General features: G+C 44.2%; 1 long non-coding RNA gene across 1 annotated transcript; it reads left to right on the forward strand.

Annotated features, from left to right (window-relative positions):
- The first annotated feature begins 128 nt into the window (after window positions 1-128).
- LOC111649064 (uncharacterized) lies at window positions 129-2,846 on the forward strand. Its single transcript, XR_002760239.2, has 2 exons — window positions 129-1,841; window positions 2,624-2,846. It is a non-coding gene; the product is annotated as an uncharacterized LOC111649064 (long non-coding RNA).
- Window positions 2,847-11,171: the final 8,325 nt, after the last annotated feature.

Here is an 11,171-nt window from a genome sequence, read left to right on the forward strand (position 1 = left end):
GGGGGGGGGGGGGGGGGGGGGGGGGCGATGGAGGCTGTGAGAGCTTGTTGCAAAAGAAAGCACAGATGGCCTCGGGCTACAACATGGTGGTAAGAGGGAAAAAATAACTGAATATACTAATTAGAAGGGCAGGATTTCACACACACCTCCATCAAGTCAACACTCACTACCTCCGCTCGACAAAATATGTTTTAACCATAAATCATTCTTACTCTGAGAAAACATGAGTTTGAAATGGAAATACTGATATCAAAGCTCAGAGGTTTTTTTTTTAACGCTTCACTGCTTCTTGTAACACAATAACACGAGAAGTGGAGTTTGGATTGCAGTAGGTGACAACAAATAGCTTCACACGTCGATGCCAATGCGGAAATTCAAGCTGTGGTGTCTGTGTCTTGCAATGTGGCAGGATTAGCTGGAGGCCATGATGAAGACATTAGGGCCGTGATCTCTGTATTAGACCGAAAAGAGGACATTTCCACTTAACTAAAGGAAGCGACGGAGAGGAGGGGTGATTTAAATTCAGTGACAAGGCTTTAAATACCAGCCAGGGATCACAGTTTTGCCCTTTGGCAAAGTAATTATTCACTCCCTTAGAAGACGATCAGGTGTGGACGTGTGGTTGTGTGGTCGTGTGCGTGCACATGCTTTTGGCGAGTGTGTCGGTATCTGTGTGTATGTCTGTGTGTGTGTGTGTGTGTGCGTGTGTGTGTTTGGGTGAACCGGGAGGGAATGAGGGAGGTGTGAAATGTTACAGTTTCTCCTCTTTTCATGTAACTGAGAAGTGTTTATGCCAAACTCTTCAGAGGAGAGAGAGGGCGCTCAGCTCAGGGCTCATATCAGGTGATAAGCGTGAGAAGGAAGAGAGAGGGAGACATAAAACAAGAGCTGGTAAAGGTTAGCTTTCCACCTCTCCATCACTGTCTCTCCGCCAGCTTGTTCTCTCCCCCCGTCCATTTCTTCTTTTTTTTTCTTCCCTTTATAACCTTCAGCCAGAAGCAGCGTGATCTTGTGGGGGAGGAGCTCTCTCCCGCTGAGGCCAGACAGAGGCCCAGCCCAGGGGTTGATAGGATGAGACTCTCATTGGGAAACTGTCCTTCAAAAACTGCAGCCTGATGGATTTTTGGTGCCCCGGTGTTGCTTCTATCTTTCCCAACACATCCTCGGTGCTTACTGCTCTCCCTGAAGCTCCCTCTATTGCCCCTAAGTTATCAACAGTCCCAACACACACACACACACATTTCTGCGAGTTTGTTTCTGCTGACAGTCTAGTCCTTAATACTGCAGGGCTGTTGCCTGATAAGTCAGAGACATAGTTGGGGGCCCTGATGCTTCTCGTTATCTTTGGGGCTGTTCACAAGAAACAGCCCACCACCCCCTCTGCACTCACTCACACACACACACACACACACACACACACACACACACACACACACACACACACACACACACACACAGGGTTGTCATGGGAGTGTGTTGGGCTCACATCGTTATCGGCTTACGCTCCTGCATGAGTTCATCACTAACCCAACGATCTGCAGACTCAGCTGCAGACAACACACAACACCTCAATCACTCCTCATTTGCCTCCTCTTGCTTGTCATATTTTACCACTTTTTTTTAAATCTTATTTGAGGAAGAGGAAATAGGGACCGTTCAAGAGAGAATTTATTTTGCTCTGTAAAAAGGTTTTTCTTTTTGAACACTTAAATTCTCTCAAAAGGCTGAGGCCTGTGTCGTGCTGGGCCCAGAGGTGTGCTGAAACCAGGATTGAGCTGCATGCAGGCTTTCAACGGTCACCTCAGCACCTTAGCGGCAGCAAATCTCCCTATGGGCAACAGGTAAAAAAATAAGCTCCACTCGCATAACACTAAAATGTAGTTGATGGACAAACGAGTTATCAGACTCTCTTTATATGAAATGGAAAAGTTTGGCTATTGTCCCTCTGTAAAATGTCTGAATAAACTTCCTGCTGCAGAGACCTCCTTTTATTGCTTTGAATGAGGTGAAATCGGTGGCGAGGCTTTTCCATTTACAACTCAGTAAAAAGAGAAAGCTACGATGGAGAGCGGGATCATTGCAGGAGGATAATTGGAAGACTAGACTTTAATGTGACCTCTCACTGGCAATGGATGGTCATGTAGCCGCAGTCTGACATTTTAGCGAGTTATAAGAGGTCCACAGGCTGATGTTGATTAATTATTTCACATACAGAGCTGGAATGTTTAAAAGGTGACCAAAGAAGGATAAAAACTCAGTCAGACCTGTTCAGCTCCTCTAATGTAAATGATCTGGAAAATGTGGTGGGAGAAGTATTGTGTTCTTTAAGTAAAAGCAAAACCAAGACGTGAAAATTGCAAGTAAGAGTCCTGCGCTAAATTCCATCGATTTTACACATCATGATTGTTATGTCATTGGCTGCATTATGGGAAACACTGGATCCGGTGTTTTTAGAATTTGGCCCATACCAGAGACTAAATAAAAAATAAGATGAATACTCTGAAAGCTTCAATAAATTCCTTTGAAACAGTGGAGTGTAAAAATAACACTTCGATTTAACAACAGAAACTTGCAGGCTATCTGTGGCACGTGCTCATATGTTACCTGCCGTTTTCCCTTTTAGAGAATCACATTACGTGCGACCCGTGTGATGACGCAGACTGAGCAGGCCTCTCCCAGCAGGAGCTGGTGGGTGGAGTTCGGTCGTCAGGGACGTTCAGCTCACCTGGTCTGGCTGCTCTCTATAAGCTGATGGCAGTCAGCCAGTCTCTCTTCTCTTCCACTTTGGTTTTGTTGTATTTGTACATTAATTTCACTCATGTAAAATAAACGTATTTTTAGCTACAGCCTATGTGCGGTCTCCCCTCTTTTGTCCAGCCTGGAGCAAACCATGAGCACAGAACCTCAAAACTGTATCAAAATACAGAAGTTCCTAAGAATCAAAGGCACAAAAATAATAAATAAATAAATAAAATAATAATCTTCAACCACAATGAACCAACCACAGACATAAGTCCTTTGCAGCACAGAAGTCAGTACCTGAACATGCGTGTTGTATTCTCCACCTGAGCACATATTATCTTAGTATTTACAGCCGGGGTACTTCTACCATCGTGGATATTCTCAGAATGTTCTGTACAATGTGCTGACACTCTGCTCATTTCAGTGATAGATATCTCTATTCAGCAAATATTTTCCTGCTCATTACCTGAAGGATAACGCCAGCTCCGTCTCCTGTACCCACTTAGACTCCTGCTTAAAACTGAATTATAGCCTGAACGGAAATCAGCATATACGAGTCCTAAAATCCTTCTGAATGGCTCACGATTTTACTCTAGTACTCCGACCAAACACGGCATCACTCTGTGTTTTGTCCTGAGCTCCCAGCGTGACCTCAGCAAGAGCTCGCTTTACAAATCTTGACGCTAGCTGTAAAATACTGCTGTCAGGGAATAACGGCACACCAGGGAGCTGATACCTTTTGCCTTACAATACTGTAATGTGTCGACCTTCACCTTAAAGATTTTAACATACTACTGGAACTTCTATTTTGGCTTTTAAATAATTGGATTATTGAGGTTGCATGGGCCAGGGGATTCTAATTCATCGCTGGATGCCTCCTGCATTATGATGATTAATGGCTGGATCTGCAGAGCCCTCTCATTGGCTCCAGGTTGTCTTTTCAGCCACACATATACACCTCAAATATTTTCCACTGTGATATTTTCAATTCAGAGTCTGTTTTTGAAGATCTAAATCATGGTCAGAGCCCCTCCTCCATACACACACACACACACACACACACACACACACACACAAAGACAAACACACAGACAAACACACACACACACACACACACACACACACACACACACACACACACACACAAACACAAACAATGGAGCTGCCGGGGTAAGGCAGTCCCTTTCACACTGAGGGATTTCTTTCTGCATCAAACAAGTCAGGCAATTGGAATTATGACCAGGGTCAACGCTCCAGATGAAACAACAAGCCTCCCCTCTCCTGCTAAATTCACTTTCCACCCACCCCCGCCTCACCACTGTCCTTGACTCCTCTTGATCCTTTCACCTTGAGGGGGGGAATTGTGTTATTCAGTGCTACAGCTATCACCCTGCAGCCATAACTTTAAGAGCTGACCTTACAGCCTCTTGCAAACATGGTAGCCTGAGCGCTGGCTTATTGATGGAGGCTCTTTAACATGGTTCCTTTGTCTCTGCCTTGGGCATGAGGGAATAAATCAACTTTACCAATGTCTTCTTAATCCCCTTCCTACATCTTGACATCCCAGTAAGAGCTGACGGTTACCCGGGGTCAGGGGCAAAAGGCCTCCCATAGTCACTGTATATACACGCAGTGACATGTCGCTCCTGGAAACTGCCAATCAACTGATGTACAGCACACACACGCACACACATGCACAAGCACACACACACACACACACACACACACACACACACACACACACACACACACACACACACGCACACGCACGCGCACACGTCAGATTGAGGTGGAAGGTGGTCGTCTCTCCTGTGACTCCATCTATCACTATTATCATAACCCAGGAGCGAAGCGGCAGGTCACGTTTCATGCACATAAACGCAATCACATGCACATGCACACAAGCGCAAATATAAATTCCTACACGTCTGAAAATAAAGGTTTCTGAGGCCTGAGAACAACAGTCACAGATAGAAACACTTGCAGGCAACTGATAAGGCAGTGGCGGCGTGTGGGTGGAGATTTAGGGAAGGAAGGAGGGTGATTGCGGGAGGGACGTGTGTGGGTGATGTGGGGGAGGGCAGCGCAGGACGAGGGCGGGGAAGTGGATGTTTTATGAGGCCCTTAACATTTACTTCCCCAGCGTTTCAATCCGCCGTGTCTATTAAGGACGGCTGCTCCTCCTACGTGTTCCCCATCCATCAAAGACCGAGAGACATGAGGCCCCACACTGACAGACAGCTCGATATGATGGAGGGAGAGAAAGTCGGTATCAGGCAGGGGAGGGAGAGAAAGTGAAAGTACGGAGAAAATGAATGAGGGAGAGGATGAGAAAAAAAAGGGTCACGAGTGGAACGCTGCAGAAAATACAGTCGCAGCCAGAGAAAGGCTGCGATGGAGAAAACGCTTTCAGGTACAAACAAAACCGTTAAAGACGAGTTCCGCACAAGGAGCTGAAGCAGCATTTTGTCTCAGAATATGCTTTGTTCAAGGTGGGCTGCTGTCCCTTTCACAGACGCGGTCTGAAGCACGACAGACTCTTGTGACTCTGAACAATGGACCAAACACACGCCGCCTGGCGAACAACATTTTGCGAGGAGCAGTGAAGTCAAACAAGCCATAAATAAAAAGAGACCCTGAGAAAATAGATGAGGTCTTCATTCTGTGTGACAGAGTGTATGAGGTGTGTGTGGGTCAGGGAGGTGTCCAGCTCTGTTCAGGGTTTAGTAATACGTGTAACCCCTGCAGGTCACTGCTATTAATTACAAACGTAGCCAGCTATCCTTCCATTAATCTAAATTTAGAGTCTAGACTAAGCTCCCGCTTGATGCTGCCGCTACACAGCGCTGTGCCAGCCAACCAATCACATAATAGATTTTCTGCCCTCTGGCCGACCGAAGACAAGGTCCACTATCTGCAAACTAATCATAGCCACAGTCTGACACTCTCAACCTGCTGGCAGCCAAGGTCAGCGGACCAATGACCACCACAACACACATTTGGGGAGAAAATTGCTGCAAATCACAGTGGGAGACGACGTGAGGCTGAAAACTCTGACCACCTGAAATGCATAAAATCAGGCTCGCTAATGAGTACATGGAGCTAATGATCATTGCAGTGATGAACAGCTGGTTTGAGTTGCTGTTTCGTCTGCCTTCGGCCTTTTATCTTAATCAACGGCACACATATGTGCAGCGATGTTCCCACTCCGAGGCGGCCCCGGCTGGCGCTCACCGACAACGTGCGTAGGTCAGAGAAGGATCCATGGGGAATTTGCGTTACAACAGATCAACAAGGAGAGAGGGGAGAATGAGAGGGTAAATGAGACAGAGATGGAGAGAGGGGAAAAGAAGAAGAGAGTTGCTGAAAGAGACTGAAAGAAAAAGGGAGAGAGGGAAGGAAAGGATGAAGGGGGGTTGGAGGATGGAGGATGGGGGATGGAGGATGGGGGGGTTATACCATCCTGTAACCTTGTGTTCCCCTGGCCATACTGCCCCTGGGCTGCTGTACCCCCCTCTAGCAATTAATCATCTGATACTGAGCTTACTCAACCGACAACCAGCTCCCCCACATCCTAATTAAGCCAGGAGAGGAGAGGAGAGGAGAGGAGAGGAGAGGAGAGGAGAGGAGAGGAGAGGAGAGGCAGAGGCAGAGGCAAAACAGCGACTGAAGGACAATAGATAAAGAAAAAGGATGGTCACTGACAATGCAGAAAAAGAACAGGTACAGTAGAGTAAACTGTAAGCCAGTAGCAAATGAGAAAGAAGGCAAAGGGAAGAAATCCAAAACTCCAGGCCAGTGCCTATGGATTGGTAGTGAACATAATGAAAAGCCTGTGCCAGCCTGTGTCGAGGACCATCTATCTACCAGACTGGCGAAGCAGGCACCATGCTGGCGCCAAGGTTATTCTACAAAGCTCAAAGACTGTTTCTGCATGTGTGTGACCGCGTATGTGTGTATGATTGTGAGTGTATGTGTGTGTCTGACAAAATGTGTGTGTGTGTGTGTGTGTGCAAGTATGTGTTTTATTTCAGTTTTGTGTGTATTGTGAGAAAATGCTGCAAGTTGTGTGAGTACATGTATTCATTCTTACATGTGTGTGTAACTGGGTGTAGTGTGTGTGTGTGTGTGTGTTTGTGTATTGGAATGTGTGTGTGCATGACTTGTTTTCATTCTGCAGGAGCCTTTTCATCTTTGGTCCAGGATACCGGGAGACTTGATGTCCTCGCTCTTCTTCCTCCTGGCTGAGGCACACTTGCGTTGTCCCGGCCACCTGCCAGCCAATTAGCTGAGCGGGCAGAAGCAGCTGCCCAGTAGCAGGTGGACGTCCATCCCAACATCCCTACCACCTGCTAATGCTAATGGCTCTGATCTTAGGGACCACTGGACTGGGCCACCAGGGGAGGCAGGTCAACTGTGGATAGAAATCACTAAGGCTGAGCTGAACTGAAGCTTTACTGAAGCATGGCACAACCCTCCAGTGGGCATGTTCAGAGGGCAGCATGTACTGTACACTAGTGCAACTGCCTGACTGCTAGAAGACTTTCTGCTGTTCAACAGAATACTTTGGTGAAGTTTGGTTATGAGACCAGTGCGTGTCACCACAAAAATAAAGCCCTGCCTGTCTGTTTACAACCATCTGCTGTCAGACCTGGCTGCAAGGGGGGGAGCACAGGTGATACCAACACCACGCACTTCCATTAATACGAACTTTGAACTGTACACTCCAGTAAAGAAATGGAGGTACAATCCCTTTAAAAAAAACAACAACTTTATTGTTAGTATATTGCCTTAAAACTCAAAGGATGAAGCCCCATGAAAAGATTTGAAGATGTACATCTTTAAAAAAAAAAAAAAAAAGGCTCAGTATTTTCCAAACACAGCTGTTCACTGTAGATCTTAGAAATTTTACTCAAGTAGGAGGAGGAGTAAATTCTTCATTTTCTAAATTTTTCAGCTGATTAATATACACACACACACACACACACAATTGCTATTGAGTACTAAAGACAGTGTATGTGGGATCACAGATAAACTATGGTGGCTCACTGATGTGCTTTTAATGTTATTGGATTACATGGAGCTCTGTGGCTCTGAGGAATTAATAATTATATTGAGCTTTTTGTACACAAACACAACTTGTTAGTATCAATTTGTTGTTGGTTGTGGCCTATTGTTGGGATTTGTTGCCAATAAGAAACATTTAATTTATTGCAGCCTTATCCTTTGAAGCAGGCAGTATATTCTAAATATATTTGTGATAAAACAGAAACCCAGCCAAAGTGTACTTGGCCTGTACTTGTTCTTATCTTTTGACATATAGATCTTTGTGTACGAGGGATGCATATCTGGAAATAATATTGGACTTCCTCTTGAATCTACAAATTTGCACATACTGGTGCTCTTTTGAAAGTATTTCACTTTTCACACACTAGCTTTTTGTCTTCTCTGTCTGTGTTTGTTTGAGTTAACTTTTTGGTTAATTTTCTTTATTTTCTATTGATGAATTCATTCTGAACAAATAGTTGTTGTCAGTGCCAGAGAGGTTAATTGCCTCACTTCACTTTCTGTACAGGAAAAGATCAGGCTATTGTTTGGGAAGCCACTAAATGTAAGACCGAATGTAAAACCTTCAATGAACTGAGGATAAGTTTTTATATCAGTCAGGACAGACAGTAGCAAAATGAATATTTCTTCATGAAAAAAAATGTGGATTATTACTTCTGAAATATCTTCTGCAGGCATGCAAATATTTCATGGAGATTTTACGATCATTTTTTCTCTACATTATCCAGTCACTGACACAGATTTAAAGAAAGAACAGTCACATTGCCCCCGAGTCTGACTCTCCACAGCTCAACCTTGTACTCTCCATCGATCCCTCTTTACTCTCCATCACTTTGCACGGTGAATAATTAGCTCGGTCCACAGGTGGGGGCAGTGATGCAGTGGCTTTTAGCGATCAGACCTGAAATAGGCCTGCTCCTCTCCCCCTCGTAAAATGCCCCGACCCTTTTTCACTTTTATAGATGGAGGAGTAATATATGGCTTTATTTACGAGGACAGGCCCTGACAGATTTAATATTTTAATTCGGTTTTATGACCTGAACATAGGGCCGTGCAGGACTCTTTATTAGCCACCGGCATGAATGGACGGAGTGGCGGGGACCACCGGGCGGAGACGGGAGGGCAGGAAGTGACAGATACAGCCATTTCTCATGTATCCCTGCCTAAATACCGAGTATATCTCCACCTGATCTACTCCCTGCCCACACTGCTCCTCCCCTGCATGTCTCTATCATCCGTCTACAGTCCTCCCCCCATCTCCCCTCGACCCATAACTCCAATGAGAAGACATGGCCATGGAGCAGACAGTGCGAGTCTAATAGAGGGGAGATTGATGGTTCAAATGATTCAGGGCTGGTACTGAAGGGAGATTCATGCCCAGTACAACTCCCAGCTATTGGTTTGGAGATTGATGAATCAGAAGATACAGCCCTAAACTTTCCAGGCTTTTCATGGCTTCAGCGATTCCCTGCCAATACTTTGAGAGTTCAGGGTTCAGACTATTAACAGCTGATATTGGAGCCAGGCATGGGAGAGCTGATTGATGAATGTAATGATTCGAACTCTTCTGTGTAGATTGGTGGTCATTCTAAAAGCAGGACTCAAATAGTTTTTCACACTAAAAAAAATAAATAAATAAAAAAATCCCACACCAATCTGGTACCATGAAAAGTTTGATTACTTTTAATGGAAATCAATAGGGTTTCAGCACTCGCTCTCCAAGAGAATTTTTAATAAAGAGAAATTCATTATTTTACCGTACCACACACACTGCTATAATCTGTCTTAAGAAAAAGAACCAATAACCAAGATGCTTCTAACATGGACACCAATTTTTTTGTTCCAGTTTTGCTGCCAATTGAAGCATTTATCGTTTGACACAAAATTAACTGTCCACAAAGGTTGATTGACTAAAACTTCCAAAACAGAAACTTTGAGAGAAAACTGAGGAGCTCTTCAAAGCGCCATATCCGGTGGGACTCAGAGCAGTTCCCATGGGAACTGGCAAATGAGCGTCTACCCAGCCTCACCCCTCCAGCACAGTGCCGGGAGAACACAGTGATTATCGATCTGTCTGAGGCCCGAACAGCTCAACCAATCAATGGCTCTTTGAGTCCCCCAAGGATTGTGGGATAGAGGAGAAACAGTGTGTGTGTGCGGCGAGGGGGCCGCTGAAGTGGCAGTGCCATAGTGATTTCTGTCCAACACAAATCACCAGCTTAATTGACGGGCTTGAAATTGGTTTAAAAGGCCTGGTGCCCCCCTGCCTTCCTCCTCCCTGGCTGGCATCAAGACAGAGCGCCGTTTACAGGTATTAGTGTCATTATCCCCCCCGGGGACGGAGGTGAAGAGCCGGTCAGGGGCTGAGCAGGCCGGGATAGCAGCTCTTACAACACTTCACAGCCTGGTAGGGTACAGTTCATACATCTCACATACACTCACTGCCTTAGTCCTGCAAGAGCAAGTGTTACTGTTACTGCTAAGTATGCAAGACTTGTAGCATACTGATTAAAATAACCAAAACACAAACTCACATTTTAAAAATGTATTAATAAGAATTAACAGCAAGTCCTGGCATTTTAGAGTTGATATTTCTGAAACAATCAATTAATTAATCATTAATACAATAGAAAGAAATTAACCTACCAGAGTTTTCATAAACATGTCACTGTTTAATCTCGCTGTGCTCAAATGTGAGGACTTTTATTTTTTCATTTAAATTGGTTTAATATTATTGTATGTGAAAATGTAATTTACTGCCTGTATTATGTTCACTGGTAAAGTGCTACATTGGTGATGGTGCTGAAATAAATAAATATATGTATGTATGTATGCATATATATATATATATATATACACACACACATACATATGTGTGTGTATATGTATGTATATATGTGTGTATATGAAACGAACCTATGCAATAACAATTTAATAAGTTATGTATTAATCTTTTGCAATTTACAACTCATATTCAATAACAACATGAATTATGCTAATAAAAACAGGTTGTATTATACTCCTCTAAAAATAGGTTAACAGATTAGAAACATAATTTGAAAGAGTTGGTTTTCATACAACCATTACTCGTGTATTTAAGGCTGATTTCTATCTGTATTGATGCCATTGTACTCAACAAATTAATTGCAGCAATCTGAGAACTCAAACATCGCTAAAAGTAGTCAGACTGGCCCAGATTTATAAGTCAAACAATAATACTTTACTTTCTTTCTTTGTTTTTTTCAACAATGTTAGCCATGGTGATTTGGGAGAAAACATAAAGGCACATGGTGAAATTTCATACTTCCACTTTTTGTTGTAGCAATGGGGCCGTGTTCCCACATCTGAGCAGTTAGTCACTG

Source organism: Seriola lalandi, unplaced genomic scaffold (assembly GCF_002814215.2).
Source record: "Seriola lalandi dorsalis isolate HSWRI2012SDOR001 ecotype SW California unplaced genomic scaffold, Sedor1 jcf7180002049913, whole genome shotgun sequence".
In the NCBI taxonomy this organism is placed as follows: domain Eukaryota; kingdom Metazoa; phylum Chordata; class Actinopteri; order Carangiformes; family Carangidae; genus Seriola; species Seriola lalandi.